This window comes from Herpailurus yagouaroundi, unplaced genomic scaffold, assembly GCF_014898765.1.
Source record: "Herpailurus yagouaroundi ecotype Mexico unplaced genomic scaffold, PumYag 189, whole genome shotgun sequence".
NCBI classification, from domain to species: Eukaryota; Metazoa; Chordata; class Mammalia; order Carnivora; family Felidae; genus Herpailurus; species Herpailurus yagouaroundi.
The window spans coordinates 15,305,039-15,318,015 of record NW_024412420.1 but is presented as its reverse complement, the minus strand read 5'-3'; the positions used below and the strand labels follow the sequence as shown (position 1 = coordinate 15,318,015).

General features: G+C 40.3%; 1 long non-coding RNA gene across 1 annotated transcript in view; it reads left to right on the top strand.

The window, feature by feature from the left end:
* Window positions 1–11,713, top strand: part of LOC121044973 (uncharacterized) — a 29,020-nt gene extending 17,307 nt beyond the window's left edge. The window contains exon 3 of the long non-coding RNA XR_005797564.1: window positions 11,664–11,713. This is a non-coding gene — a long non-coding RNA (uncharacterized LOC121044973). The remainder of the gene's footprint in view (window positions 1–11,663) is intronic.
* The last annotated feature ends 1,264 nt before the right edge of the window (window positions 11,714–12,977 follow it).

Below are 12,977 nucleotides of genomic sequence, written 5' to 3'. Positions count from 1 at the left end.
TGCCAGCCTTCCTGCTGCTGATTGCCTCGCCAAGAACCACCATCTGATTTACCATTTGGGAAATAGTCACTGCTCAACGTTGCAGAAAGCCAGCATGCAATACCCAATATCTCTGTTATTTATCTCTCTTTTTTACAAGCTTGTGAATCAGCTTGATAAAGTGTGGAATCCCTCTCCCTGATTCTCTTCTTCCATCTTCTTATGGGTCACCTGCCAGCTTCATGCATTCTGATCCTGTCATGACGCCTGTTTTGAGTGCATAGTCAAGATCTTCATCCTGTCCCTCGAAGTACCTTAGAGATACAAATCCTCATAATTGACATACAGGTTTTTGCAACTATGGAAAGTCTACTCTAATATGTTTTCTTTCTCAGTGTACTCTTGGTTCTTGTATGCTGCTCTCTTCCTGTCATGGTCTCTTTCAATGTCTCCTTAGATGCAGGGAGTCTCACTTATATTTCTTAATAAATCCTATACCATACGGCATCCTATATTGTCTTTGTTTTATTGTGCAGTGTTCCCAATATAGGGATTCATACATAGACTGCATATCACATGCAGTGTCCATTGGAGTCTGATACAGGCTCCCACACATTTTAATCTCCATTTTCAGATGAATGTATTTCACAGGGGAATATCATATGTTGATATGGACAGACTTCTATCTCAGACTGCGTCTTATAACCTTGCTTAAGTGCACTTACATTCATAACTCCAGATGATTTAGAAAACACCTTGAGTGTTAAAACCAGCAAGATGTTCATTCGAGTGTCTTCTTTGACCATGGAAGTATTGTTCTCCTATATATGCAGGTGATGTCTGGAACTAAGTTGCAGACATCAGTGTCCTACAGATCAGCCTTCAGCAGCCAATGTGAGGGCAGCGGGACCTGCCCTTTACAGCTCTTATGATCATAGGATACTTTGTTGCCTTGGGTGCCGTCCAGCCCCTCAGCACTCCTCTGCATCACATACAGGTGAGGATGTGGCATCCTCATGAGAAAGAGACATAGCTGAACACACTTGTTTTTGGATTGTGGAAATCACATTCTTATATGACTCCTTGGGTTTTCAGGACCTAATTGCAGAGTACAAAGGTATGAGGTAATTTTCTGCCAAACATATTATGCTTCCCAACTAGAAGGCAATTTGTCATCATGATCAAAATGTTACCCAGACAATTAAGGAAGGATGAATCAAGGACTGAGAGACCATGCAATGGGCATGTATGACTTTGAGTAATCCATGAGCTCTGAACCATCTAAGGGAACAGAACACCCTCCATTATTTTGTGAAGGAACTATGAAGCATTTGAGGAAAATAAAGATGCCTATTGCAGAGGGGAGAAGAATGTGAGGAAGGAGAAAGAGAAAAAAAGGTGGGCATTCATAGAAGTCATTTAGACAGAAGGCTGGTGCTTCTGTTCCTGAACTAATGGTGCTACCTCAGCACTCAGGAATGTGATTCTTGATTCAGGCTCTGAGAGGAATATGAGACTATGCCCTGGGTCACCTCCTGGGAGCAGTGGAGGGACCTCTGATGAGCTGTAAAGCCTCATGTTCAGGACACATGTCAATGTTGGAGACTAGGTATCCAGGATGCTCTGGAGGGACTGCTAAGACCAAACTTGCCTACTACTGGTTCTTAAGAACTGGGTGTTTTCATGACAGCTAAAGAACTGACATGACTCATGTTGCCTACTACTTGCTAGGTATTGACCAAATGCTTCATTTACATTAATTTTAATTCTTGAAGGAAATGTCACAGTAGGTTAAGTCTCCCATTGTATAGATCAGGAAATTGAGACTGAGCAGGGTAATGTAATGTCAGAGTTTGGTTTCTCCCAGAAGCTACTCTGAAGAAAAGATCCAGTGAATGTAGTTTCTTTGGGGAGGTCAGATCACACAGGTAGGAGTGTGAGGCAGTGACATGGAGAGGACGCCAGTGTCACAGTTTTCAAATGAAGCTTAATCCTGAGAAATATATCAGAAATAATGTCAAACACCCATGTAGGGATTTCCCTATTTCAGGAGCAAGAGACCTGAAGTCGCATAAGCCAAATCTCCAGAACAAGGGCTAAGTGTTTTCTCAGTGTGGCACCCACAGGCAGCATGACATTCTACTGTCATGAAAAGAGCCCTTAGACATAGAGATGCAGATCTGGTGTGTAGAAATTGTCCCAAACACACTAATATACAAGTTATAATGATGGCATATTCAAGACATCATCTGTAGTCTACAGTTTTCTTCCCTCACACCCAATATTTACTCTGAAGGATGGTGGACAGATACAATTTTTATAAGGAGAAGACAGAGGAGGAAAAGAGAAGAGGTAAAAGAGGAGGAGGAGGTAGGCAGGGAGAGAGGAAGGTAGAGTGAGAGAGAAAGAAGGAAGGAAAGAAGAAAGAAGGAAGGAAGAAGAAGGAAGGAAGGAAGGAAGGAAGGAAGGAAGGAAGGAAGGAAGGAAGGTTGCTGTCATGTCACCTCATCCTGGTTTTCCCAAACTGTTCCAGTTATATCACTGAAAGTCCCATATCCTGGGAAAGACTTCATTTCTGGGTAAATCAGGACTACTGGTCATCCAGGAAGTATGTTGATTGATGCTTTCTTAGTCTTAGTGTACTACTGTGGCTTCTATCTATCTGCTTGATTCTGCCTTGACATGTGGAAGAAATGACGTCAGACATCCTCCACTCATGTCTTTGATTGAAGTTGGATACCAAGATGGACTAGGGGGCTACAAGAGACAGATGCCTGTGAAAATATTGAATCAGGCTTTTGTGAGGAAACAGACTTGGTTTCAGGCATGATTTTAATTCATCACTGTGAGCGCATCAACATCACACTCCTCACCTCAGAAATATTCCCAATCTACATGCAATGTAAGGACCAGCACTGGGGAAAGACCACTGAACTGACCCACTAACCACATCCCAGGCTAGTGGAAACTATATCACATAATGAAATTATTGTAGCAAGAGTGTTGCTGCTGATGTGACCATCTTGCTTTCATCTGAAAATGTTTCCATGAGTTATTCTCAAATAGGAAACACATTAAACATGTATTCTCTGAAGATCATAATAACACTTAGGGAATAGCTTCCTCTTTTATCATCCCCCCAGTGACTATTGAAAACAGCATGAACAACAGCAAGGTAAATCCTACTTATTGTTCTAACTCTGGGGGATCCAATGCATAAAAGCCGCAGATCAGGAGGAGGCACCAGAATCAGAGAAACTCACATCTGGACAGGACCTGCCCACCCTCCACCCCTGACACCATGACCCACTCGTGCTGCTCCTCTTGCTGCCAGCCTACGTGCTGCAGGACCACCTGCTGCCAGCCCACGTGCTGGGGGCCCAGCTGCTGCCAGCCTTGCTGCCGCCCAACTTGCTGTCAGACCACTTGCCATAGGACCACCTGCTGGGGTCCTTGTTGTGTGTCTAACTGCTGCCAGCCTTCCTGCCACTGACTGCCTCCTCACAAACCACTCTCCTCTGCACAGAACCTTTGTTAACCAACTTTGCTCTGGAGAACAAATTCACTTCCTAGACTTTGCTGAGAACCAGCATACTATCACCTTAATTCCTGTCACTCATATGTCTGTTTGAGAACTTGTGAATCAGCTTGATAGAGTGCAGAGTACTTTCTCCAGTTCTCTTCCTCCTGTATAGATGAATCATGTGCCACTTTGGTGAATCCTCAATATGAAGCATTGGTCTCTGCTTTGACACTGAATCATGATCTTCATCTTCCCCCTCCATGTAACTCAAACAAATCTCATGAGTTTTTCTTAGGTTTCTGCAACTATCTTCATAATAATCATCTTATCATGTTTCATTTTAATGTATTTATGATTTATATAATCCACTTTATTCTTTCCATGATCACTTGGAATTTTCTTCATAGACACAGGAACTCTTTCCTATATTTCTTAATAAATCTGTGCCATTTTCATCCCAAGTTGTGTTTCGTTTTACTGTGCATCATTCCTGACATAGGGACCTATATACATATTGCATATCTCATGCATTGTCTATTCTGGGCCCTATGACAGCATCCCTCAAGTAAGATTTTCCATTTTTCAGAAGAGAAAATTTCACTGCGTGATGGTATGTAGGTAAAAATGAACAGATTCAAGTTAAAGACTGGCTTTTCTGCTCCTATTCAAGAGCACATACATTTACCTATCAGGACAAGTTGAGGTGAAACTGGGACTGAATACCAGCAAGGGATGCATTTCAACTGATACCTAACAATGGAAGGAATATTCCCTTATGTATGCAGATAATGTTTGTGTTTACCAAGTTCTTCCCAAATCAGTGCCCCATACCTCAGTGTGCATCAATGAGCAGATGTTTCAGTCGACAAGCAGTGGCTGCCTTTAAGAGCTCTCATGCATCCAGGGAAATCTTCTGTCTCAGGCTTGACCAGCCCCCTGGGTAATTCTTCTGCATCAAATAATTTTGAGCATCCATTGTGTCCTCATGAGAGAGAGACTCATTTATTGGATTTGTCCTTTGGTATCACATAAATCAAATTCTTGTAAGGCTTCCTTCTCCTGAGTACCTTTTTTAGAGCAAAAAAGAATTAAGTAATTCCCTGCAAAACACAGATCCTGCAGCATCCTTTAAACTTTAAACCAACTTGCTTCAATGTGGTATGGTTCATTTTCAGGAGGGATGTTATCCAATTAAGGGCTTGACATCAGTCTCTGCTGCTGAAAAACAGCACATTCAGCAGAGACAGTCATGGCAACAGAGAGCACATGCTGTTGGTTCCATGCAAAGCCTCTATTCATGCCAATGTGGCTACTCAGTTCATGGTTTCCTGTGTAAGTACTGGAGCATCTGAGGAGAGAAATGGGGCACATTATCCCAGACTCATCCAAAGCCTCTCAAGAGATGGATACTCTCTGGTGGGCAGTGATTTGGGGACATAGAAAGGGAACACTTTATGTCCACACACCCAACTCTGTCTAGTGATTCTCTAATCTTTCAACCTTGCTGCTTTCAGATCTCAGACCAAGCAATCAAGCTTTTTACCACTTGCCAACAGGCCATGAACACCATTCCCTCAGTCCATTTTCCTTCAAACAAAATGCATAGCCATGTGTGCTGCTCACAGTTCTTTTCACTGGGAGTATATCCACTCTCCACTGCCTTTTCAGGCCAGAAATTGTTGATCTGTTGTAGTAAAAATTCTGTATGTGGCATAATAGCTGCTACCAAGTCTATCATTTGATAAAATTCAAGGTATTCCATGATCATATGTCATATTACTTTAGGTTTCCACAGGAATCAAATGTGCTTGTAAACAAATCATGTACCCTTTAGTCATGTATCACTGAAGTCAGCACCAAACTCTGGATGTGATATTGTTTCTTGATAGTGCCTTGATCTGGAGGTTTAATTTATAAATTTGAGGTATAGTTTATGCTAAGTCATAGACACAAGGATGAATAAAGGAGGCAGAACCAAGGTTATTGAGGGAAAGAAAGCTACATTCTATGTTATTAAGGGTTTTGAATAAGATTTATTTCTGCTGTATTCCTTGAAAACATAAGAATTGTGATCTCTTATAGAGATATCTGCCTAAAGACTGGCTGACACAATAAAGGAAAGGAAAAAGGGGCGTCCGGGTGGCTCAGTTGATTAAGCGTCCAACTTCCGCTCAGGTCATGATCTTATGGCTTGTGGGTTCAAGCCCCGCATTGGGCTCTGTGCTGACAGCTCGGAGCCTGGAACTGCTTCAGATTCTGTGTCTCCCTCTCTCTGCCCCTCCACCGCTCAACTCTGTTTCTCTCTCTCTCTCTCAAAAACAAATAAACATTAAAAAATGTTTAAAAAATAAAGAAGGGGAAAAAAGAGAAAGAAATGATTCCAGACTAATCCATGGGTGGACATACTATTTAAGGTGGAAGTGGGAAAAAGAAAGATACATAAAGGACAGATGACACAAAATACAGGAGAAACTTTCATAAAGGGGCATAAACATAGTCTGTATTTTCCCCAAAACACATAGCTAGTGAGTAGCAGAACCGGAATTTGAATACTCTTCTATATGATCCTAATTCTCATAATCAAGATCTATCATCTTCTCTTCCATGATAAAGAACTTACAGTTGAAGATAAAATTGGAGATGAATAGCTGCACAATTGTCGAGGGATCTTAGTACAGCAAATGGATAATGCAAACTAGAAGCATCTTACAAGTGACATGACAAAAGCAGGTTCCTTAATGGGGTGGGGGTGGAAGCTAGAAGCTCTACAGAATTTTTTCCTGTTTCCGTCCAGAAGTTTTGTAGTTTGGGGCTTTAAATTTAGGTCTACAATCCATTTGAATAGGCTTTTGTATATGATACAAACTACAGGTTGAAATTCTTTTTTTTTTTTTTTTTTTTTTGCCCGTGGATGTTTAATTGTTCCAGCACCATTTGTTTAAAAGATCACACTTGCTCTGCATATTAACTTGGCACCTTTCTTCAAAAATCAATGCATAATAAGTGTGTGTCTCTTTCTGGACTCTCAATTGGGTTCCACTGATTTATATCTTTATGATTTCATCTGTACCCCACAGAAAAACTTTGTTTTTGAAGCCAAGATGGTTTTGATGTTCATGCAATTTCCTACAAGTTACATTATTCAACACTGATTTCCTCAGCTCTAATATGGGGGGCGATAATACCCATTTTTCAGGGTTGTGTGAGAATGAAAGATAGTGCAGATAAAGCATCTAGCTCAGTAGCCAGTGTGTGGTAGGCCCTCAGGAAATGTTACTAATTCTTCCCATCCATTCTCCACACTGTAAAGTTTAGTAATCTGGCAAAATATTCAATATACCCTCTAGGAAGATCACACTCTCTGTCACATCTAGTGTGTTAACTAATCCAAAGAATTTTTATATCTCTTAAGAAGATGATTATAATTAAAATTGCTTATTTTCTGTACAGAGCCATATTAACCCTTGTACTGCTGGGTGCCTTAGCTATTGTCTTTATTATTCAGCTTTTAATACAAAAATCCAGGTTTCTTCCACTTGGGAACTAACTTAATGTCCATCTTGGACACTAAGTTGCACATGCACTTGAATAGTGCATTCTTTCTTCTCTTTTTTTTCATTTCTCTTTTTTCCTCTTTTTCCTGAAAATTCTGATTTTGATTTCCTTTAGCTTATGTGTCTTTATCTCATAGAACACAATAAATTGTTCTCTTTCCATTTACAGCTCAAATATGATGGGATAAAAGGGTTATATGCATATTGCAGGGTACTTCAGTTCTCAGGCCTCTACAAACTTATCTTCTGTTAACAATGTCCAGGTGAGGAGACCAAATTGCCTCAAAGTTTGGGAGACCAGGAATTGTGGCCTGAGCTTGTGTTCTTTCCAAGTGTAATTCTTCATCCCAATTTCTGTTAGGATGAATGAAATGATACCAGTATGCCAATCCATAACATCAAAGAAGAGGGTCCTTTAGTCAAGAATAAGGCCAGGAACACTTTGGGGGCCAATGATACTCAGGTTACTTTTGGTGACAGATTGCACTAGTGGCAGATTAGAACCCAGAGATGTAAAGCCTCCCTTCATTAACTAAAACTCTTAAAGGCAGTCTTTACTGGTAATAAAGGTGGGAAGAATATTTAGGAAGGTCTTTGTAGACTGAAGTAGTTTTATTTCCATTGTTAGAGAAATAATTCAAAATGTATGTCTTCCCCATGCCCCATCACTAGTGTTATTTCTACTTACGGAAAGGTAAATAAAAATATCTTTGACCTGAAATAAAAGGACTTGCTTATGTCAATTAATAGCTGTATGGCAAATAATTTCCTGATCCTTGAACTGAGAATGATAATGGAATTATAATCTTGGCTCTGCCTAATTTGTAGGACTATAGTGATAACTGAATGAGATATTAAATATAGAATGACCCCCCCCCCCCAAAAAAAGAATGAAACTCAAAGGAAAGCTTCGAAAAGGAATTCATAAAGGAAATGCACACAAACACACAAACATTGGATGCAGGATAATACAGATTTTATTAGGAAAGAATGGAAAGAAGAAAATTCAGTCATTGTGAAGAGTTTAGTAACCTGGCAGAAGCTACTAAATATAATGCATATATCTAAAAAGATGATCAATAATGATCACTGTGGAGAGCTAAATATACACATGTAAGAGGTTGTTTAGGGGCACCTGGCTGGCTCAGTCGGTTAAGCTCCAACTCTTGATTTTGACTCACGTCATGATCTCATGGTTTGCGAGTTTGAGCCCACATTGGGCTCTGCCCTGAGAGCATGGAATCTGCTTGGGTTTCTCTCCCTCTCTCTCTGCTCCTCCCCACTCACATTTTCTCTCTCTCTGTCTCTCTTTCCCTCCCCCCACCAAAAACAAACTTAAAAAAATTTGTTTAATGGTTTCTGGTCTCACATTTATGTTTTTCATCCATTTTGAATTTATTTTTGTGTATGGTGTAAGAAAGTGGTCCAGTTTCATTCTTCTGCATGTACTCATACAGTTTTCCCAACACTTTTTGTTGAAGAGACTGTCTTTTTTCCATTGGATATTCTTTCCTGCTTTGTCAAAGATTAGTTGACCATATAGTTGTGGGTCCATTTCTGGGTTTTCTATTCTGTTGCATTATGTGTCTGTTTTCGTACCAGTGCCATACTATCTTGATGACTACAACTTTGTAATATAGCTTGAAATCTGGAATAGTGATGCTTCTAGTTTTGTTTTTCTTTTTCAGGATTGCTTTGGCTATTTAGGGTCTTCTGTGGTTCCATACAAATTTTTGGATTGTTTGTTCTGGTTCCTTGAAAAATGCTGGTGGTATTTTGATAGGGATTGCATTAAATGTGTAGATTGCTTTTGGTAGTATAGACATTTTAACAGTGTTTGTCTTTCCAATATGTGAGCAATGAATGCTTTTCCATTTCTTTGTGTCCTCAATTTCTTTCATAAGTGTTCTATAGTTTTCAGAATACAGATTTTTTACCTCTTTGGTTAGGTTTATTCCTAGATATCTTATTGTTTTTGGTGCAATTGCAAATAGAATCGATTCCTTGATTTCTTTTTCTGCTGCTTATTTATTGGTGTATAGAAATACAACAGATTTTTGCATGTTGATTTTATATCCTGTGACTTTGCTGAATTCACATATTAGTTCTAGCAATTTTTTGGTGGAGTTTTTTGGGTTTTCTACATAGAGTATCATGTCATCTGTGACAGTGGAAGTTTGATGTCCTCCTTGCTGATTTGGATGCTTTTTATTTCTTTTTGTGTCTGATTTCTAAGGCTAAGACTTCCAGCACTATGTTAAATAGTAATGGTGAGAGTGGACATCCTTGTCTTATTTCTGACCATAGGGGAAAGGCTCTCAGTTTTTCCTCACTTAGGATGGTATTAGCTGTGGGTAGTTTATATATGGCCTTTATGACATTGAGGTATGTGTCATCTAACCCTACTTTGTTGAGGGTTTTTATAAAGAATGGATGTATTTTGTCAAATGCTTTTTATGCATCTATCGATGATAGATGATTCTTATGAATCTTATCCTTTCTTTTACTAATGTGGTGTGTCACATTGATTTGTGAATACTGAACCAGTCCTGCAAACAAGGAACAAATCCCACTTGATCATGGTGAATAATTCTTTTAATGTACTATTGAACTAGATTCTCTAGTATCTTGTTGAGAATTTTTGCATCCATGTTCATCAGGGATACTGGCCTATGATATAGGAAACCATCAAAATCCTAGAGGAGAACACAGGCAGCAACCTCTGTGACCTCAGTCAGAGCAATTTCTTACTAGACACGTTACCAAAGGCAAGAGAAACAAAAGCAAACACGAACTATTGGGATTTCATCAAGATAAAAACCTTCTGCACAGTGAAGGAAGCAACCAACAAAACTAAAAGGCAGACTACAGAATGGAGACGATATTTGCAAATGATATATCTGATAAAGGGTTAGTATCCGAAATCCATAAAGAACTTAGCAAACTCAACACCAAAAAGCAAATAATCCAGATAACAAATGGGCAGAAAACATGAAGAGACACTTTTCTAAAAAAGACATCTGGGGTGCTAGGGTGGCTCAGTCAGTTAAGCTACTGACTTCAGCTCAGGTCATGATCTCGTGGTTTATGAGTTTGAGGCCCACGTTGGGCTCTGTGCTGATAGCTCAGAGCCTGGAGCCTGCTTCGGATTCTGTGTCTCCCTCTCTCTCTGCCTGTCTCCTGCTTGTGCTCCGTCTCTCTGTCTCTCTGTCTCTGTCTCTGTCTCTCAAAAAAAAAAAAAAAAAGACATCCAGATGGCTAACAGACACATGAAAAGATGCTCAACATTACTCACCATCAGGGAAATACAAATCAAAACCACAATGAGATATTACCTCACACCTGTCAGAATGGCTAGACTTAACAACACAAGAAACAACAGGTGTTTGTGGGAATGCAAACTGATGCTGCCATTCTGGAAAATAGTATGGAGGTTCCTTAAAAAACTGAACATAGAACTACCCTATGACCCAGAAAGTGCACTATTAGGTATTTACCCAAAGGACACAAAAATACACATTTGAAGGGGTACATGCACACTAATGTTTATAGCAGCATTATCAGCAATAGCCAAACTATGGAGAGAACCCAAAAGTCCATCGATTGATGAATGGATAAAGAAGATGTGGTATATATATACAATAGAATATTTCTCAGCCACCAAAAAGAATGAAATCTTGCCATTTGCAATGATGTGGATGGATCTAGAATGTACTCTGCTAAGTGAAATATTCAGAGGAAGACAAATACCATATAATTCCACTCATATGTGGAATTTAAGAAATAAAACACATGAACATTGAGGAGGGTAAAAAAGAGAAGAGAGAGAGAAATAAACCACAAGAGACTCTTAATGATAGAGAACAAACTATGGTCTGACAGAGGGAGGCGGGAGGGAGATAGGCTTGATGGGTAACAGGTATTAAGGAGGGCACTTGCTGTGATGGGCACTGGATGTTATATGTAAGTGGTGAATCACTGATTTCTATTCTTGAAACCAATATTTAACTATATGTTAACTAAATAAAATTTAAACAAAAAATAAAATAAAAAGACAATTTAAATGCCATAGAAGTGAAAAGTGATGGTCACTTTTCCAAGGCTGAAACTATGAATCAACAGATGTTGACCAGCATCTGGAGTTGACCAGATGGAGTAGATCAGCAATTCTTACAGTGATCAAGATAAAATAAGAATAAGATCAAATTTAAGTAGACTTCATTCCCTTAATAGAATCACAAGCATTGCAGTAAAAGATGATGAAAGTGAAGAATAAGCATGTGTTCCCAGTAAAGTTTAGGGAGAAAGTTCTTACAGGAACAGCAACTTTAGTAAACTGGTCTAGAAATACATCTTTGGTCAGTGGTGGGTCTACAACAAGTCGATCAGCAGCAGGAAGGCTAGAAAGAGCTGGACACACACACAGTGCAGCAGCAGGTAGTCCTGCAGCAGGGGCTGTGGTAGCAGGTTGGGCGGCAGTAGGCTGACAACAGCTGAATGCACAACCTTGAGCTAGGCACCCAGGCAGGCAGGAGCACGTGGGGTGGTAGTAGGTTCTCTTGCAGTACACAGGGATAGAGCAATTTGGCTGGGAGCAAGCTGTACAGCAGCAACTGGGGCAGCAGCAAGGCTGGCAGCAGCTGGACCCACAGCCACTGGATCCACAGCAGGTGGTCCTGCAGAAGGTAGGCTGGGAGCAAGAGAAGGAACATGAGTGGGTCATGGTGTCAGGGGTAGAGGGCGGGCAGGTCCTGTTCAGAGGTGAGTTTCTCAGATTCTAGTGCCCCTTCCTGTTCTGAGGCTTTTGTGCCCTAGACCCCTGAAGTTTGGATCATGGGAACGGCTTTTCTTGTTGTTGTTATTGTTTACATTGATTTCGAAGATCACTGGGGGAGGTGTGGAAAAAATGAGGAAGCTGTTCCCTAAATGTTATGATTTTCAGAAAATAAGTGTTTAATGTGTTTCCTATTTGAGAATGACTCATAGAAAAATTTTCAGATATAGGGTTATGGGTTGGCTTAATTGGAAAAATGTCCAACTCTTGATCCCAGCTAAGGTCTTAATCTCAGGAAGATGAGCTCAAGACCTACATTGCGCTCCATCTTGGGCACAATGCCTATGATAAAAATAAAAAAAGAAGAAGAGAGAAGGAAAGAAAATAAATACCCAGATAAAATCAAGGTGGTCACATCAGAAGCAACACGCTTGCTACAATAATTTCACCATGTGATATTGTTCCTACTGGCCTGGGGTGTGGTTGGTAGGTGAGGTCAGTAGATATCCGCAGGTTGCTCCATAGGTTGAACACAGATTGGGATGTTCCTGAAGTGAGGGACATGATGTTGATATGTTCACAGTAATGAATTAAAATCATGCCTGAGACTAAGTCTGTTTCCTCACAGAAGCCTGATTGAACCCTTTCACAGTCATCTGACTCTTGTACCACCCTAGTACATCTTGGTATCCCATTTCAATCAAAGACACATGAGTGGAGGATGTCTGACAACATCTTTTTCAAATGTGAAAGCAGAACCAAAGAGGAAGATAGAAGCCACAGAGTACAATGAGACTAAGAAAACATCAATAAATATACTTCCGGGATAAGCAGTGGTCCAGATTTATGAAGAACTGACAAATTGCCTTACAGGAGGGAAGAAAAATAGGTTTGGCAGAAAATCATATGATGCCATTTTACTATACCATTAGGTCCTGGGGACGAGGAGGCCAAACAAGAATGTGATTTGCACGACCCAAACACAAGCGTGTTCAGCTGCCTCTGTTGCTCACGAGGACACCGCAGGCTCACCTGTATGTGAGGCAGAAGAGTGCTGAAGGGCTGGATGCCACCCAAGGCAACAGGAGCATCCTGTGTTTCCCAGGGCTCTAAAGGGCAGGTCCCGCTGTCCTCACATATGGCTGCT